Here is a 19,466-nt window from a genome sequence, read left to right as displayed (position 1 = left end):
GAATAATTTTATTATAGTTATAACCTCTAGTAACTTGTGTCTAAGCTAAGCTTCACATGCCAAGTCCAAGGAATATTTCAGCAACAAGGCACACAGAGAGTCAGTTGGGATGAAAGGAAGCTTCAGAGAACATATAGTAAAAAGGTCTTAGATAATTTGTTTCTTTGTTTTCCCAGATTCTGTTTTTTTTTATTCTTCTTCATATTATTTTCAAGATTTGAGAAATAGTTGACATATAACTTTGTGTAAGTTTACGGAGTACAATGTGATGATTTGATATATGTATATATTGCCAAATTATTGCCACAATAAGGTTAATTAACCCACCTATTACCTCAAATAGTTACCTTTTTTGGTGTGTGTGGTAAGAACTTTTAACATTTGTTCTCTTAGCAACTTTCAAGCATACAATACAGTATTAACTATATTCACTATGCTATACATTAAATCTCCATTAGATGATTTTATAAATTGTTCATGTTGCCTGTAATCTCGTTCATAATTCTTCTATTTCTGACCTTTTAAATTATAGGCAAGGAAGATCGTTATTAAGTAATTAAGAATAAAATGTGGTGAGATACCTTCATTCAGTCATGAATTCCTTCTCTCTGTGGTAAGCAGGATTTATACATTGCCTATCAATTCCATTCTACCCAAACTTGGTTTTATTAAGAATCCCCTGGATGGGGTGCCTGGGTGGCTCAGTCGGTTGAGCGTCCGACTTTGGCTCAGGTCATGATCTCACACTCTGTGAGCTCAAGCCCCGCCTCGGGCTCTGTGCTAATGGCTCAGAGCCTGGACCCTGCTTCAGATTCTGTGTCTCCCTCTCTCTCTGCCCCTCCCCTGCTCATGCTCTGTCTCTCTCTGTTTCAAAATTAAATAAAAACATTAAGAAAAAAAATTATTTTAAAAGAATCCCCTGGATAAAAGGATGTATATTAGTTCAATTAATTAATAATTTCTATAAAATAATATTTCAGTATTTTAAATTTTGGTGCCTATTCCTGAAAGATAAATACCTTGACAATGATAACTGGAATGGTATTTATATGTGAATTTAATAAGTAGAAATCATCTTTCACTGTTCTAATTTCCATTAATAGCAGCCTCTCTTTGTATGCACACAGTATTAATCTCTCAAATCTCCAGATTTTAGGAATGAACATTTTACATCCATATTATATAATAAAGATATAAACAGACTACTATTCCACTATGTTTATTTTTGCATCATGGGCATATGTTATCTTAGGCTACTAAGGCCACATAAAGGATGGGGACAGGGAAACAGTAGAAGGAAATTAAGGCCACATTTCAGGTCATATAAAAATAACCCTATATTTGGGACGCCTGGGTGGCTCATTCAGTTTAGTGACCGACTCTTGGTTTTGGCTCAGGTCATGATCCAGAGTCATGGGATAAAACTCCAAGTTGGGTTCCCTGCTGAGTGTGGAGCCTGCCTAAGATTTTTCTCTCTTGGGGTGCCTGGGTGGCTCAGGGGGTTAAGCATCTGACTTCAGCTCAGGTCATGATCTCATGGTTCATGAGTTTGAGCTCTGTGCTCCCTTTCTCTTAAAAATAAGTGAACATTAAAAAAAGAAAAAAGAAAGATTCTCTGGGATGCCTGGATGGCTCAGTTGGTTAAGCATCCGACTTCAGCTCGTGTCATGATCTCGCAGTCCATGAGTTCGAGCCCCACGTCAGGCTCTGTGCTGACAGCTCAGGGCCTGGAGCCTGCTTTGGATTCTGTCTCTCTCTCTCTGCTCCTCACCTGCTCGTGCTCTATCTCTCTGTCTCTCAAAAATAAATAAACATTAAAAACTTTTTTTTTAATAAAAAAAGGATTCTCTCTCTCCCTATGCTCCTCTCCCCCCTGCCCCAAGAATAATTTTTTTTAATAAAAAAAATAACCCTATATTTTTTTTTATATTTCCCTTGTCTTTTGATGCTGGCTCAGCTTATCTACTGATGCTGTTTCTGCTCATTATTTTAGTCTGTCACATGTGTACAGCCACAAAGCATATAGTATAAACCATTATATTTCTCTCTTATTTGTGGTTATCCTTCTTTTACTAACCAGTCTCAGTCCCGGCCACTGTAAACCCACATAACTGTGTTGTGATTAGCATCAGAAAAATATATCCCAGCACCACCAATGTCTTTTGTAGAACATAGATTGCCAAAGTTTCAATTGTGTACAAATGATGATGATACTACTTGATGTGGTAGGGACATTCCCTCTGTTGGATGATCATTACAAAACCAAAATTATCCAGAAAGCAAAGGCAGAGAAAGAATAATAAGGGCCCAGAAAAAAATCCTCAAGTTATCAGATGCTTAAAGTTTTATGTTTTAGAACCCAGTTCCTTTTAAAGTATATCATTCCTAAGACCTAAAGAGGTATGTAAACATGATGTATCAGTTTGAGTTCTAGGAATATATTTAAATCTCTCCTGAAATATATAAAGTTCATATACTTGAGAATAAAAATATATGCAACATTCAAAACCACATACACACACCAAATCTGTGGGCTGAAAATTAACAGTGAAACCTTTGTTGGGTGATGCTCTATGTCTTGATTGATATTTGGATTGCATAGGAATATTTGTTTCACAAAAATCACTGAGTGATACACTTCAATTTATACATTACATATAAATTTTACTTCAAAAGAAAAAAATCATAAGAAAATATAACCCCAGTTAGTGATATACATGCTGTAGTGTTTAGGGGTGAAGTGCACTGATGCCTGCAGCTTACTTTAAAATACTTTAAAAAGTCATGTGGATTGTTGGGTGAATACATGGTTAAGATATATGAATAAAGCAAGTATTGTAGGGGTGTCTGGGTGGCTCATAGGTTGAGTGTCCGACTTCGGCTCAGGTCATGATCTCACAGTCTGTAGGTTTGAGCCCTGTGTCAAGCTTTGTGCTGACAGTTCAGAGCCTGGAGCTACTTCAGATTCTGTGTATTCCTTTCTTTCTTTCTGCCTCTCCTTCCCCTTGCTCATGCTCTGTCTCTCTCTTTCTCAAAAATAAACATTTAAAAAAATTTTAAGAAGCAAGTATTGTAAAATGTTAAAACATATAGTACACATCAGTTTAAATCAAATAGTATTTTATTAACCACACAATACATATTAAGTTGTCAACTAGAAGTTTGGACACTTCTTTACTGTTTAGTGCACAAATGACGTTTATTTATAGACCCTATTTTGATTATATCTTAACTTGTAAAATGTTGCCCATAATATGAAAGTTAGAAAAATAACTTTTAAGAGGTGCCTGGGTGGCTCAGTTGGTTGAGCGTCCAACTTTGGCTCAGGTCATGATCTCGCGGTTCGTGGGTTCGAGCCCCACATCGGGCTCTGTGCTGACAGCTCAGAGCCTGGAGCCTGCTTCAGATTGTCTCCCTCTCCCTCTTCCCCTCCCCTGCTCACACTCTATCTCTCTGTCTCAAAAATAAAAAACATTAAGAAAAGGAAAAATAACTTTTAAGTGTTTTTTAATCTAAAAAATGTGAAGAAACTATAATTAGTGGTTCTTCCCTTGGTTCGGACTATGTGGCAATAATGATCTCAAAATCTTAGTGACTTATAACAAAGGTTTGTTTTTCATCTATAGTGGGGTCAGGATTGATTCAATATCTTCTTCACTGTAGAACCCATGATGAAAAAGCAGCCCTCATTTGAAACATAATAGTCCCATGTCAGAAGGAAAAAGAAACTGGTGGTGACTGACTATGGAATGGCTATTAAAGTTTCCATTCAGAAGCAGGACTATCATTTCCAGTTATATTTCAATGATCAAAGAAAGTCACATGACCATACCTGCTACAATGAGCAGAGACATTTCATCCTCCCATAGGCAGACGCCCATGGAAGAGGCAATGAATATTTTGAGCAAAAATACAGTCTATTGCAAAGTAATAGAAGTTTAAAGTTTCATCAGAAATTTATTGAACTTCTGTGTGCTAGTACTTCTATAATTAAGGAATCATGTTCAAAAAATGTTTGCTGAGGAATGAATTTTTCTGTATTGTGTTTTTCAAAATTTATGAAAGAATCACAAATTATTCTATAAGGTCCAGGAAAAAAATGTAAATGACTAAGATAGCAGGGCCTGGAGTACATGCTTTATTATTATTATCATCTTGCATTCTAGCATAGCACATTGGTTACAAGTGTTGAGCTAATATTGATACATTATTATTAACTGAGGTCCATAGTTACATTAGCATTCATTTTTTTTTGTGTTGTACAGTCTCATGGGTTTTAACAAATGCATAGTATAGTCTATCCAGTATATCCAGTCATAGTATATCCAGTGCTTTAGTATCATACAGAATAGTTTCATTGACTTGAAAATCTCAGGCTCAATGTATTCATCCCTGACACCTCCCCCTGAATCTCTGGCAACCACTAATATTTTTACTGTCTCTATAGTTTTGCCTTTTCTAGACATCATACAGTTGGAATCATACAGTATGTATGTAGCTTTTTCAAATTGGCTTCTTCCACTTAGCAATATGCATTTTTTTTATTTTTTTAAATGTTTATTTATTTTTGAGAGAGAGAAAGAGACAGAGCGCGAACTGGGGAGGGACAGAGAGAGACAGAGACACAGAATCCAAATCTGGCTCCAGGCTCTGAGCTGTCAGCACAGATCCCAAGGCGGGGCTGGAACTCAGGAGCCTCGACATCATGACCTGAGCTGAAGTCGGACACTTAACCCACCTAGCCACCCAGGCGCCCCTAGCAGTATGTCTTTAAGGCTCCTCCATGTCTTTTCTTGGCTTGATAGCTCATTTCCTTTTATCACTGAATAATATTCCATTGTATTGATTACCAGAGTTTGTTCATCAATTAACTTACTGAAGGACATTTTGCTTGATGCTGGTTTGGGGGTAATTATGAATAAATCTGCTATAAACATTTCTGTAGACATGAGTTTTTACTCATTTGGGTAAATACCTATGAGAATGATCGCTGGATCATATGGTAAGATTGTGTTTAAGTATTTATTTTCTTTTCTCATAAATCTGCAGGTTGGCTTGGGTTTAGTTGATCTTACATGTATGTGGCTGGGCCAAGCTGGACTCACCTGGGTCCAGTCAGGTTTGGGTCCAAGCTAGGATAGGATTGGTCCCCTCCAGATATCTCTTTCCGGGATTAACAGCTATCCAGAACATGTTATTATGGCAACAGCGGAAACATAAGAGGTCAAGGTAAGCCACACGGACTTAAGGTCTCTGCTCATGTCATGATCATTAACAATCCATTGGCTAACAAATACATGGCCAAGACCAAAGCCAGTATGTCAGAGATGAATACTGTACTGATTTTGCTGGGAGACACTGCAAAGTTACTTTGTAGTGGAAAATCAGAAGGGAGTAAAGAATTGTGAACATTAGTTCCATCTATTAACACTAGCCCATGTGGCTATAAGACCTAATTTCTTTGAGTCTCAGTTTCTTCATCTATAAAATATGAACAATTTCAAGTAACCACACACAGTTATTGGTATGACATTGTACATACAAATATTTCTAAATTTTATAAAGCTCTACGCATGTCAGGCATTATTAGAGAAAAAGGGTTGTTGCTATTAAAATGATTGCTTTCAGGGATTAGAGGCGCAGAAGTCAATTGGTTTAGTTAACAACAGCAACAACAACAAAAAAAGACTTTAGATATCTTTCTTTTTTTTTTTTTTCCAACGTTTATTTATTTTTGGGACAGAGAGAGACAGAGCATGAATGGGGGAGGGGCAGAGAGAGAGGGAGACACAGAATCGGAAACAGGCTCCAGACTCTGAGCCATCAGCCCAGAGCCCGACGCGGGGCTCGAACTCACGGACGGCGAGATCGTGACCTGGCTGAAGTCGGATGCTTAACCGACTGCGCCACCCAGGCGCCCCTAGATATCTTTCAAAAATAATCACACTAATGTGGGTTTCCTTACTGGATACTCCAATTGACTGTTTAATAATATTTACACTAGAGATTAAAAAAGAAATGGAGACGAAAGGGGAAGGGAAATGTTAGAATTTTGCATTTTAAACACTAAGGATATCAAACTGGTATTATCTGCTCCTTACAATGTGGCATTTATTAACTTTAGTACATGTTGTATCAATATTTTTTCCAATAGAAAGAATGATTTCACTGAACCATTCTCAACTACCTCCCCTTTCCTTTTCATCAATCTACTTGAGCTGGTATCAAGCTCCTTTCAGTCTTTCCCAACCAGAGCATCCATCAAGATTCAGTCTCTAAATCAGTTTTATTTTTATCTACTCACCTGTATATCTCTTAGTACAAACATCAATCTATTCATTTGTTTATCTATCCCTTCACTCCCACATGTATGTCCATCCTTCTAGCTATCCCTTCACCTGTACCTCCATCCATCATCTGTCCATCCATTTGTCCATCCAATATCTACACAATATCCACTGCTACTGAGCCAGACATAGGAATACCAAGATAAAGATACTGCCCTAGCAATCCGGTACAGAAACTGGTAAGAAAAATTACATCACAACGTGACAAGCACCATCAGAGATAAGTATCACAGAGCACTATGGTGGTAGAGGAAACTCCTGTACTTGGAGAAAAGAGATACTGGAATTTTCTAGGTGAGGTGATATATTTGCTGAATTTTGAGGCAAAAATAGTGAAGGAGCAGTATAGGAAATAGAAGAAAATGAGATGAGTCTGGAGAAACTGTATAGTTTGGCCTGGCTAGAATGCAGAATGAATAAATCAGAGATGACTCTAAAAAGGTGGACACAGATGAGATGGCAGATGGTTTTTCTTCAGTTCTGGTTTAAAATCTTATGAAGAAAGCTGCTGGATTTCTATCCACCTACATATTTTATTATCTTGGTTAGGTGTACTTTTTTTCAAAGGTACACTATTCTATTTTCCCCAATTTTCAACTGAGGATGTGGAGACCTCATCTCAGATATATTTTGACAATTTTAAAAGCATCTTAAACAGCAACCTAACTAATGCAAGAAGAGGCAGGTATCATTAGTTCTTTCAAAGAAAATAAAATGCTGGGTAATTGTTACTCATCTAATTCTTCCTCTCCCACAACTTTTGCTTCTATATACTTTGCATTTATTAATAACAGTATTCGTGCATCTGCAAGGGTGAAAAAAATCACCCTAGTTCGAACTAATACCTGAAGAAATTATAATCAACTATACATCTCTAACTGGCAGCATTAACATCCAAGCTGTGGTGTATCATTCTTTGGCATCAGTGGACTGCTTCTAAGTTGTTTAGGAGGTTTCCTGAATAAATCAAGGACTAGATGATGTGGCAGGGTGGGATGAGGGAACAGAGAAAGAAAAGTTAAGTGTAATAATGGGGTCCTGGCTTCTGAAAGGTTTCTTTCTCCCTGCTCATGAAGAATTATCTTCCCTCTTGTCCCTGCATTGATTCCACGAATTCGGCTTCCCAATTAACATCTTATTCTGCACCTGCCACCTGAGCCACCCAAGGAGGATGTCACTTAGCTACACTCCAGGTGCAGCCCCCTGCCCGCCCCCGCAGGCTGGGCCTCTCTCATTCCAGATCACTGGCTCTCTCTGCCCAGCAAGGACAGCCATTTCTACTCCGCCCATCCCCACGGAGCCAATAAACAGTGTTCTTGGCCCCGCCCCTGGTCCTGACAGATAAGCCTCCCAGCCAACCAGGCTTCGAATCTTCTTCCTCTAAGGCACGCCCACTCTCTCCTTCCCCTTCTTTCCCCAGCACTGAGACCCACTTACAGTCTGCAACAGAGAAAAGTGAGCTAGTGGAAAGTTACCTGCCCTTTCATCCAAGGAACATTTACTGAGCACCTGTTGATGCCAAGTCTGAGTGGGGAGGGGGCTGGGTGTGAGTTGGGTGTGGGGAGATGGGGTGAGGAGTAGAGGGAACATGTTTTTCCCAACTTCAGTACTTAGAGCAAGAGGAGAGAAGTAAACAAGGGAGTAGCTGTTACATAAGGAAAGTGCTGGAGGCTCTCAGTAAATATCAAGTACAATGGTCCCCCCTTACTTTTGGTTTCAGTTACCTGCTCTCAACCACAGTCCAGAGGCAGATGATCCACTTTCTGACCTATCATCAGAAGGGCATAGTAGCTTAATGCTAGGTCACAATGCCTACGTCATTCACCTCACTTTGTGCATCACCACAGGAAGAAGGGTGAGTAGAGTGCAAAAAAATATTTTGAGAGTGAGAATAATATTCATATATTTTATTATGGTGTATTATTATAATTATTCTAATTTATTATGGGTTGTTAAATTCTTACTGTGACTAATTTATAAATTGAACTTTACAATAGGTATGCATGTATGGGGGGGAAAAACAGTATATACAGGGTCCAGTACTACCTATGGCTTCAGGAATCCACCAGGAGTTTTGGAACGTATCCTGCAGAGATAAGGAGGGACTACTACAATCTTGCTAGACTAGTAAGTTAGGGAAGGTTCCTGTAGGAACCATCATTTGATGTGAGACCTGAAGAATGAAGGAGCTAGCTGGGCAAAAGGAGGTAAGGAACTGAGGAGAGAGAAGAGGGGACAGAGCTCCAGTAAGAGAAACAGTATGTTTCTGTTGAGAGAGATCACAATAAGTTCCAAACACTCAAACACCAGTTTGGGTGGAACATGGGATAGTCCAGCAAGAAAAAAATGGAGGTGGACAGGAAACCAGAAATCAGTTTCTGGAGAACTCTGTAAGACACGGACTACACTTTATCCTAACAAAAAGCTATCAGAGGTTTTTGAAGTAGCGAAGTGTCATGATTAGATCTAAAATTTACGAAGATCACTCTGATGATGGTGTGGAGAATGTATTGAAAGGCAAGACTAAAGGAAGGAAATCAGTTAGTAGGTTGGTGTTGATCCAGTAATGTGAACTAGGATGGTAGCAGCGGGGATGAAGAGATACAGATGGATTTGAGAGATACTTTGGACATAGAATTAACAAAACTTGGATGGAGTGGCAGGTAATTGAAGATGAAGAGTCAAGGATGACTGATTTCTGGCATCAGCAACTAGATGGATAGTGATCATAAAAGTTATCTCTTTCTCTCTTCTCCATGCCTTCACCACTTTTAAAGCCATTATCTATAGCTATTATCTACTCCCTTTAGTGATTCTCATTTGTGTAGAGACTTGATTGCCTTCCCAGATTATAAATTCCTTGAAGATATGGACACCATCTTTTTCAGGTTTTCTTTTGCTTAGACTGTATCACAAAGGATCCATTTGAATGATCAAATGAATGAATGAACTCGAGGTTTTGAGCCTCAAAACCAGAAAAATCAAAGTTGCCAGGGCCCAAACTATAGATGAACTTGAAGCTCTGAAAATTAATAGGCTTGTGGACCAAGAAGAGTATCAGCCAAGGCCTGAACTTTGAGAAATATACCATTTACATAAAGGATTATTTTAGGCTTTGTGGGCCTAACTCTGTCACGGCTACTCAACTCTCTAAAGTAACACAAAAGTAGCCATTGACCATACATAAACAAATAGACATGGCTGTCTTTCAATAAAACTTTATTTACAAACACATGGGCTCAAATTTGGGGCCCATGGCTCATAGTTTGCTGACCCCTTTTCTAGATCATAATTTGTAGATTTGAGTGCTGCTTTGGGATAAGGAGTTGGCTTTGTAGTACAAACAACCTTAGAAAATCACAGAAGTGGCCTCAAGTCCCCTCCCCCTAAGTATCTTTGTGTCTGGTACAATGCCAAATATATAGTAAGTGTCTAGTAAATATTGAATCAAGGTCACCTGCGAATGCAATATTAAGGAATCACAGAACCTGGTAAGACCTCTCCACCAAAAGCTCTTGGCAAATAACAAGGAATCAAATGGTAACAACCAAAGTTATCATTTTGATACCTGGCTTTTATTCTTCTTTACTTTTCTCATATACTGTGTGTCAGATATTGTGCTAGTTTTTTTTAATATATATATTCACACAGGATTCTCATAACAACCTTGAAAGGAGGGTACTTTTATTCCCACCTAAAGAATGAAGATAATAAATGCTATGCTTTGCATTATGCCCCCCCCCCCGCAACGATATGTTGAAGTCTTAACCCTTGTTACCTTAGAATATAATTTTATATTTGGAAATAGGGTTATTGCAGCTGTAATGATTTAAGTTAAGCTGAAGCCATACTGGAGTAGAGTGGGCTCCTAATGCAACATGACTGATGTCTTTATAAGAAGACAACTATGTGAAGACACAGAGACAAGGATAATGCCACATGAAGACAGACAATTGGAATGATGCTTCTACAAGCCAAGGGACACCTGGGGCTACTAGAAGTTAGAAGAAGGCTTGGAACAGATCTTTCCTTGGGGCCTTCAGGAAAGCTTGACCCTGCTGAAATCTTAGTTTTGAACTTCTAGCCTCCAGAATTATGAGACAATAAATTTCTGTTCTTTTTATGCCACCCAATTTTTGGTACGTTCTTATGGCCTAGGAAACTAATATACTGAGACTTTTAAGGAAGTTTTCACTTGTCCAAGATCACCTAGATAGTTTGAGACAGAGTGAATATTCAAACCTATGGTTGCCTTTTTCCCAAATCCATGTTCTTTTGCTTATACTGAGATGAATCAATCTTTGATCCTACTTTATAATGATAAAATGATATAACATAAAATGTTGATATACACCAGAAAAGTGGCTCTCTCTTCTCACTCTACACTATTTCCTATGGATGATATCTGTCTGTCTGTCATTATCTATCTATCTATCTATCTATCATCATCATCTATCTACTGATTGATTTCTCTACCAACACTATCTTTAAAAAGAATGTTTCTAATACTTTTATAATCACAAGATATAAGTTCTACTTTTCACTCCCTTCTTGCCTCACCCTATTAATTTTTTGTACTATGTTTAAATTTTTTTTTTCAACGTTTATTTATTTTTTTTGGGGGACAGAGAGAGACAGAGCATGAACGGGGGAGGGGCAGAGAGAGAGAGGGAGACATAGAATCGAAAACAGGCTCCAGGCTCTGAGCCATCAGCCCAGAGCCTGATGCGGGGCTCAAACTCACGGACCGCGAGATCGTGACCTGGCTGAAGTCGGACGCTTAACCGACTGCGCCACCCAGGCGCCCCTGTACTATGTTTAAGTAAACCATCTTAATCTATTTGTGCATTTAAAAAATTTATCTATGCATATGTCTTTTAAAAAAGCTTCTCCAGCACATACCTTAATGAAGATTTTTATTATATAGTTAATAAATATCTCTAGGTGATATTTCCGGGAAATGAGGAAATGGAAGGTGAGAAAAAGTAAATATCTTGCACCTTTTAAAATATATTATCTCCAATCCCCATTCCAATCCCAAGAGGCAAGCGTTTTTAACTCTATTTTTGGAAGAAGAAATTCAGGCTCAGAGAAGGTTAAGAAACTAGTTTCAGATCAAAGCTAGTATGTGGCAGAGCCAACATTCCTCCCAGGTCTGTCTGGCAGGCTGCAAAGACCACACTGTCCTCAGTTTATGTTAGCTACGTGTATTATTCTCCCCTCTTTCCCTCGCCATCTTCATGACATTATTTCCAAACTAACACTACCTTTCCCCATTTTCTTCACAAAGATTCATTTTCCATATTCACTTATATCACTAAACCCTTGTTGCTCCTTGCTTAAATTGGCCAGGACTAATATTGTGAAGTATGTAGAAATCCTTTCAGGGATCTCCTTATCTTTTGATTGTTTGGCAAACATTAGCAAGGCCTTGTTCAGTATCTTGGAAGTTGACAAACACACCCAGCATTTTCTCTTCTCTTACATTCTTAGAGACTAAGATGCTTTTCTCCTATATGAGAGGCCCACCCTCTGGTCCATTGGTCCCATCCCATTTAGTCTCTTTAGGGATATTCCTGGGTCTCAGATCTATATCTTAATCACCCCCTCCTCCCCTGCTGCTTTCTCTCTGCTTACTAATAGTCATTCTTAAAAAAAAAAAAAAGTCCTTCCTTTATTCTGTCCACTCCTCAAGTCACCACCAAATGGCTCTCTTTCAATCTATTTCTTCCAGCCCTTAAAAGGAATGTGTAGTCTACAGTTTCGACTCCATTTCTTCTTCAACTAGCCCACATTGGTCATATTTTGCCCCCATCTTCCACTGAAGGTGCTCTAAGACTACATGAAAGCCTCTTAAATATCAAAGCCAATGCATGCTTTGAGGCCATTATCCTACTCCATTTTTCTGCTGCATTTAAAGTTTTTACTATCTCATTCTGCTTAAAACTCTTCCCTCTTTTGGTTTATGGAAGATTGCATCCACCTATGCTCCTCTTGATTTTCTTTTTCCTCTGCCTTCTAACACGGCCCGCACTGTTTGTCTCTCATTTCATGCTTTCCTGAGAATCCTTCCACTCCGATAGCTTCAACCAACACCTTTACTCAGAGCTGTTCATCAGAATTATATGGCTGATCCTGTCCTCACCCGACCTCCCCTTCAATATTTTCAAAGGACTTTTTCTTAGCATGAGTTTTGAAGAAAAAGTAAAAATTTGCTATCAGACTCACAAAGTAGAGAGAGAGAGTATTCTGAGCAGGCAGATGCAAATCATATGCAAAAATAAAAAGATATGAAAGATTAGTGCAGATTGAGAGGGATGTAATCAGTTTAGTTGAGCTACAGTGTGAAGTGCAAGTGGTGGGCCAAAGGCAGATAGTCAGGGGTCAGATGATATTAGGTTTTAGCCTGTGTATGCTATGGTGCACCACTGTGGAATTTGACATGGAAAGTGACTACCATGATGGCTCTGAATTCTAGAAAGTTCCCTACGTTAGGAGGGTGAAGAAAGGCGGAGACTAGAGGTAGGAGACCAGTGAGGTTGTATCAATAATCCAGGTGACAGATGATGATGGAGTGAACTAGGACAATAGAAATGGCTTGGAGAGTGGGGACAACAGGATGAAGAGAATCAAGAGAATTTCGTGATTAATCAAGTAAAGTGTACATAAGAAGATGGACTCTAGGATGATGGGGTTTCTAGTTTGGGTAACTGGGTAGATGAAAAGCTATTCAGCATAATGGATTATAGGAAGTGAAGTAGATTTACTGGTCAACATTCATTCATTCACTCACCAAACAGATATTTCCTGAATGATTTCCATTTTGGGCACAAGTTTGAGATGCCTTAAAATATTCAGGTTTGAGATGTTTAGCAAACTCGTAGAGAAAGGCACCTAAAACTCAGAAGAGGCACCTAAAAGACGCCTAAAACTCTGCATTGTGTTGGTGTTATTAACAACATTGTGATATATGTTCTTGTGGGCAAATTTTTGCCCAGATGTTCAATTAACTATATTACGCAGAAGGTATTAGTGAAATGAGAATTAGTTCAAATGTCTGATAATCCAATACCATGTTACTGATATTACTTTCTTAAATAATATCCTTTAAATTTGTGTTCTTGTACAATTAGCATAATTTTTTTTTTCCAAAAAGAACAAATGTGCAACTGCATAATTGAGTAGTATATGACTGGTTTATGAAAAACTGACATAGAATAAAAGGTTAAAAAATCCTCTTCATAAGCATTTTTATTACCCCTGAAGGAATTGCTACCTTCACCATCTTTAGGAGTGTACTTTGAATTTACAACATTTTATATATGTATAATACTTATTCATTGTTGATAGCTTTATGAATACTTACATTCCTTTTTGGGAAACAGGAAAAACTTACAAAGAACTTAAATATATGTATACTTTTTGATCCAATAACCAACTTCTGGAAATTCAACTGTTCTAAATAATCCAAGCAATGAAAAAAGCTATATGCATGATGATGTTTATCGCAAGTTTATTTTTATTTTTTGAAGCAAAGGAAGCAATCTTGACATCCAAATTCATCTATATGTATTCATTAAAATTATGGTTAGGAAAATTATAGAAAGATATGGAAAATGTGTATTATAGAATGATAAGAGAGAAAAAGCAGAAAAATTTTTAAGTAGATTATAATTACAATTATATAGAAATATATATATATATGTATATATATGAAAAATAATGGGAGTAAATTTGCCAAAATACCAACAATAGTTATATTTGAATGGGGAAATTAAGGATTATTATTTTTAGTTTTCAAATTATCTATGTATCAGAGATTGATCATTTTTGTTTTCCCAGAAACCACTGGCCCCTTTTCTGGTAAAAGTGCCCTGACGTTCCCTAGGGAATTGATAGTTCCTTCTCTGAGTTCAGGTGGTTTTAGTGAGGTTGATGCCACCCCTGGCAGGCTCATTAGAGGCAATTAGATCATTAGAGGCAATTAGAGCCAATTCTAGGAAGTTTATTGGAACTTTTGGAAATGATGCAGGTTCTTTCCACTGTGACTAGCTAAGAAGATAGGATATAAGTCTGGAGCTTCAGGCAGCACTATTGTCATCATGGGGGTAGAATCCATCTGTGAAAAGAGCCAAGACAGAGCAAAGCAGAGATGAGATGGAAGAAGGAGACTGAAGCCTGGGAACATTGTTTGAGCCTCTGGAGGTAGTCAGGTCTAATGTAAAACTACTCCTGGACTTTTCAGTTACACGAGCTCACAATCTTTTTTTTTTTTGGTAAGCCAGATTTATTTTTTTGTCTTTTAGTTTACAACAGAAAGAGCTTCGATCACTTCAATCACTAATAATCAGATCATATTCATTTTATGTTTTTTTATTAAAAATTTTTTTAATGTTTATTTATTATTGAGAGAAAGACATAGAGTCTGAGCAGGGAAGGGGTAGAGAGAGGGGGAGACACAGAATCCAAAGCAGGATCCAGGCTCCGAGCTGTCAGCACAGAGCCCAACGCGGGGCTCGAACTCACAGACCACGAGATCATGACCTGAGCCGAAGTTGGTCACCTAACCAACTGAGCCATCCAGGCGCCCCCCCTTTTTTAAATTGTGTTTAAAAAATGTGTTTTTTAAAAAATCATATGCATCAATACACATTCCTGAAGCATTCTAAATAAGCATTATGAAGTTTGAATTCATTTACTGAGCTGTACTAGAAGCATGGATGAAATATTGATATTAATTTCAAGATTCCAGAAAAAAGATCTTGACTTTGCCCAATCACATTGCCCTCCTAAAGTTACTAAAGTATTTAAACAGAGGGAAGAAATACAAATGGACTTATTAGAAATTGGGCTAGTGTTTGTAATTCCTGGCAACAGACATCTCTTTGTCTCTCTGGCACACTTCTCCTAACAGCATCTCCTACTGTTTTTTTTGGGAACTACTTCCCCTTCCAACTCTCCCAGGGGATCAGATTATCTAAATTAGGCCATTGGGGCCCTTTTGGGATTTTTTTGAATACAAATTAAGGGAAGAGATTCTTTTATTTTTTCTCCAGAGGGAAAGCTGAAAGATGCAGGTGTTCAGATTCTAGCTTACAGAAGATGCTGGTCTGAGAGAAAGAAGCCAATTTGCTGAGGAAAGCAGGGGCAAAAGAAAGTCCAGAAGGCATATTTATCCAGTTATAGTCACCCCCAAGGATAAAATAGCTACATTCCTGCCCTTCCATAGTTTGATTGTATAAGGCAATACATTCTTTTTCTTCCCCTAAGCTACTTTCCACTGGATTTGCTCATTTGCATCAGAGAGTCCTGACTAAAATTATCTCCAGTGCCATGCCCTAATGACCTAGGTAGGGTCCTGTGGCCAAGCGTAAAGGCCACTATAGATCTGTCCTTTCCCTAAATCCAAATCTTGGGACTTGCCAACTTCTAGTCAATGGCATGTTGCTGGAGACAAAGCCACCAAGCCAAGGATATGCACTTAGGAATATGTCTGTCTTAGTGTTTTGGGGCTGCTATAACAGAATACTCTAGACTGAACGACAGCAGAAACTTATTTCTCACAGTTTGGGAAGGTTGGAAGTTCTAATATCAAGGTGCCAGCAGATCTGATGTCTGGTGAAGACCTGCTTCCTGGATTATAGATGGCCTTTTTTCACTGTGTCCTCCCATGTCACAAGGGAGCTCTCTGTTGTCTCTAAGAGCACTAATCCCATTCATGAGGGGTCCACCCTCATGATCTTTCCAATGGCCTCACTTCCAAATACCCTTACATTGGAGATTAGATTTCAACATATGTATTTGGGGAGGGAGCATGAACATTCAGTCTATATCAGTATGAATGACAAAGACAGAAGATAATGTAACATGACAGGACATATTTCCAATAGGGAAGCCCTCAGTCAATGTGCCCACTTAGTTGAATAGAAGGAGTGGGAGGGAGGGAGGGGGAGAGAGAGAGACAGAGAGAGAGGTTAAGACCAGTCAGCTGTGAAGAGGCAGATTCTTAGCTATAAAGAAGAAGGAACTAGAGATACCAGAAGGCTGACTGTGGTTTAATTTACCCAACCATCTACATGGCGCTAATAAATGGAAGAAACAACAACTAGGAAATATGGTTCAGTCAATGACTTGGAACCCAACTGGATTAACAATTCTTTCTCCTCTGGGAAAGGGAGAAAGGAAAAAAAAAAAAAGTGATAGAAGAGAGGAGACAAAGGTAGAGAATCTGATGGAGGTTGCCTTCCACCTAGTCATGTGGCTGTTAAGCACTTGAGATGTGGCTAATACAACTGAGGAATTGAATTTTTAAACTTGCTTAATTTTAATTAATTTTAAAACTGCAGTAGTGTAAAATATTTCTCCATTAAGCACAGCTTTATTCACTTCAACCACTGTGTTGTCTCAGATTTTATTACCATAGTATAGTGTGTGTGTTAGGCCTGTGTGTCATTTCTAGTATTACACATAAACACATCACTGATCTAATCAGTGTCAACCTACTGATTCCATTTAAATGATATTTTTTCTAATTTTTTTAAACGTTTTATTTATTTTTGAGAGAGAGAGTGGAGAGAGAGAAAGCACAGGAGGGACAGAGAGAGAGAGAGGGAGACACAGAATCCAAAGACAGGTTCCAGGCTCTGAGCTAGCTGTCAGCACAGAGCCTGACATGAGGCTGGAACCCACGAACCGCGAGATCATGACCTGAACCGAAGTCGGATGATTAACCGATGGAGCCACCCAGGCGCCCCTGAATGATATTTTTTCTAAGCACCAATGTAATGTAATGCATTTATCTGAATATTTTATGCAGGCAGTTTGGGTTATAGTGGTACCTATGTAAATTATAACTGGTAACTAAATTGAAACACATTATTGTAATTATAATACAATTCAATTATTTTTCCAGATTAAAAAAATAAGGATGGATGGATTTTTAAATTTAAAACAAGGGCGTAATACTGATGTAGAGTCAAATGAAAATGCAAACGCTAGTGCTATGCCCAGAAAAGTAAAGAAAAAAGATAGATCGAAAGAAGGAAAGCTGCAAATTTCACACTGAATTGCAATTTGCTGTTACAAAAACCAAAAAAACCAAAAAACTATTTGTCACATAAAAAGCATTTTAAAGATAAGAAAATGGACATGATCAACAAATAAGTAGTAAATTTGATCAATAGTCAAAAAGAGATCAATGAAGTTAATTGCCTGAAAACCATGATTAAATGACCAACAAAACATTCTTAAATGATTTTTAGCAAGATCTGAGTTTGTAACATTGTTCAGCTATAAAACAACTTGAATTCTTGTGTGCACCTGCACACATGAACACTTTTAGATGGAGAGATGGTATAAAAAGTTATGTGTTTTAGAAATCTTGTTAGAAAATTATGAAGAAAAGACTAAAACATGTATTTTACAAAAAGCAAAATATCTCTAGTTAAAGCCACCAAATAATTTTTCATAGCATACGAGAACTTTCTAACAACATCAAAGATCAACTGATTCAAATTTTAAAAATTGCTAATGAGAAACTCATTTTTTGGTTCCTTTTTAATCTATATTGAAAATACTTGTGCCTAGTTTTCAGAAGCACAGTATGAAGTATCATGGATACAGTTAAAAATTTTCAGTATATATGTGCAAATGAACATGAATCATTGTTGGTTTATGAAATGGTGAAAGAAGTAGGAGGCAATAAATTTAATTAATTTGTGTTCTTTTCGTTTTGGTTGAATAGTAGAAGAGTTTTATAAAGATTTATTGTGCGATTAACTAAATTTTTTGGAAACAGAAGTAATGCTTGCTAAATATTTAGTGATCAAAGATGAAAATGTCAGTGTGTTACTGACTTATGATTTCTCACTATCATGTTTCTCAAGGAACACCTAAATTTGAAGCTCTAAGGGGGGAGAAAAGTTATATGAGACCTATAAATCTGCAAGCATTTATGTTGAAATTGAACATTTTCGTGATATAAATCAATCCTAAAACTTGTATACTTTCTCTAATATGGACCAAAATGTATAAGGTTTTATTCATGATTGGCAGCATTACATAAATTAGCTGGATAAACTGCAAGAAAATTTTGAATAATAGTTTAATATTTATAAACTTAGAGTTACTTTCAATTTATATAAAATCCTTTGGAATTTGATACTAATTATACAAGAGTTAGTGAGTTTATTTAACTTGGACAAACATGATTTTGAACCTGAAATATATTTGTTTTAAAGTCAAATAAATTCCTGGGGCGCCTGGGTGGCGCAGTCGGTTAAGCGTCCGACTTCAGCCAGGTCACGATCTCGCGGGCCGTGAGTTCGAGCCCCGCGTCGGGCTCTGGGCTGATGGCTCAGAGCCTGGAGCCTGTTTCCGATTCTGTGTCTCCCTCTCTCTCTGCCCCTCCCCCGTTCATGCTCTGTCTCTCTCTGTCCCAAAAATAAATAAACGTTGAAAAAAAAAATTAAAATTCTTCTATAAAAGATGAACCAGTTTTAGAAATGTGAATGGAGATATTAAAGGGATTTGATGTTTTGACAGTTGACTCAGTTATTGCAAAACTCTTCAACATGTCTGGATAGAACAACTTGGGTATATAAATCTGCTTTTTCCATTGTAAATTTTATGAAACTCAACCACAGATCAAGTTATTTCTGAGGAAAATTTTGCATCTGCATTGAGATGTGGTATACCTGCAGAATACACATCAGATTTCAAAAACTTAGTATGACAAAAGGAATGGAAAATACTCAATAATTTCATATTGATTGCACATTGAAATGATAATATTAGAAATATATTAGATAAATAAAGCATTATTGAAATTAATTTATACCTCTTTTTACTTTTTTTGATCTGACTACTAGAAAATTTAAAGTTTCATATGTGGATTGCATTAAACTCCTACTGGAAGCACTGGTCTAGAATGTGACGCGTGTGGATGGATGACTGTCCCTTCCATGGTTGGCCAGCTCTTGGAGGATGGAAACCACAGATCGCTGATCATTTGCTTCCTGTACATTACTTTGATGTAAAGGTATTACATGAAAGAATACTTTTTATGTAGTAAATAATCAATAAATGTGCTTGCTAAATTTAATTTAATTTGGAATGAGA

The 19,466-nt window shown here is 37.6% G+C and overlaps 2 long non-coding RNA genes across 2 annotated transcripts in view; one reads left to right on the top strand and one right to left on the bottom strand.

Moving 5' to 3' along the window:
• The window catches only part of LOC123584922, a 22,768-nt gene extending 14,655 nt beyond the window's left edge, over positions 1-8,113 (bottom strand). Inside the window, exon 1 of the long non-coding RNA XR_006705783.1 lies at positions 8,072-8,113. This is a non-coding gene — a long non-coding RNA (uncharacterized LOC123584922). The remainder of the gene's footprint in view (positions 1-8,071) is intronic.
• On the top strand, positions 7,736-19,466 carry LOC123584921. The gene is made up of 3 exons (XR_006705782.1): positions 7,736-7,802; positions 8,068-8,202; positions 19,217-19,466. It is a non-coding gene; the product is annotated as an uncharacterized LOC123584921 (long non-coding RNA).

The sequence above is a fragment of the Leopardus geoffroyi genome, chromosome C3 (assembly GCF_018350155.1).
Source record: "Leopardus geoffroyi isolate Oge1 chromosome C3, O.geoffroyi_Oge1_pat1.0, whole genome shotgun sequence".
Lineage (NCBI taxonomy): Eukaryota > Metazoa > Chordata > Mammalia > Carnivora > Felidae > Leopardus > Leopardus geoffroyi.
The sequence above is the reverse complement of the archived record's forward strand: the minus strand, read 5'-3'. Positions and strand labels throughout refer to the sequence as shown.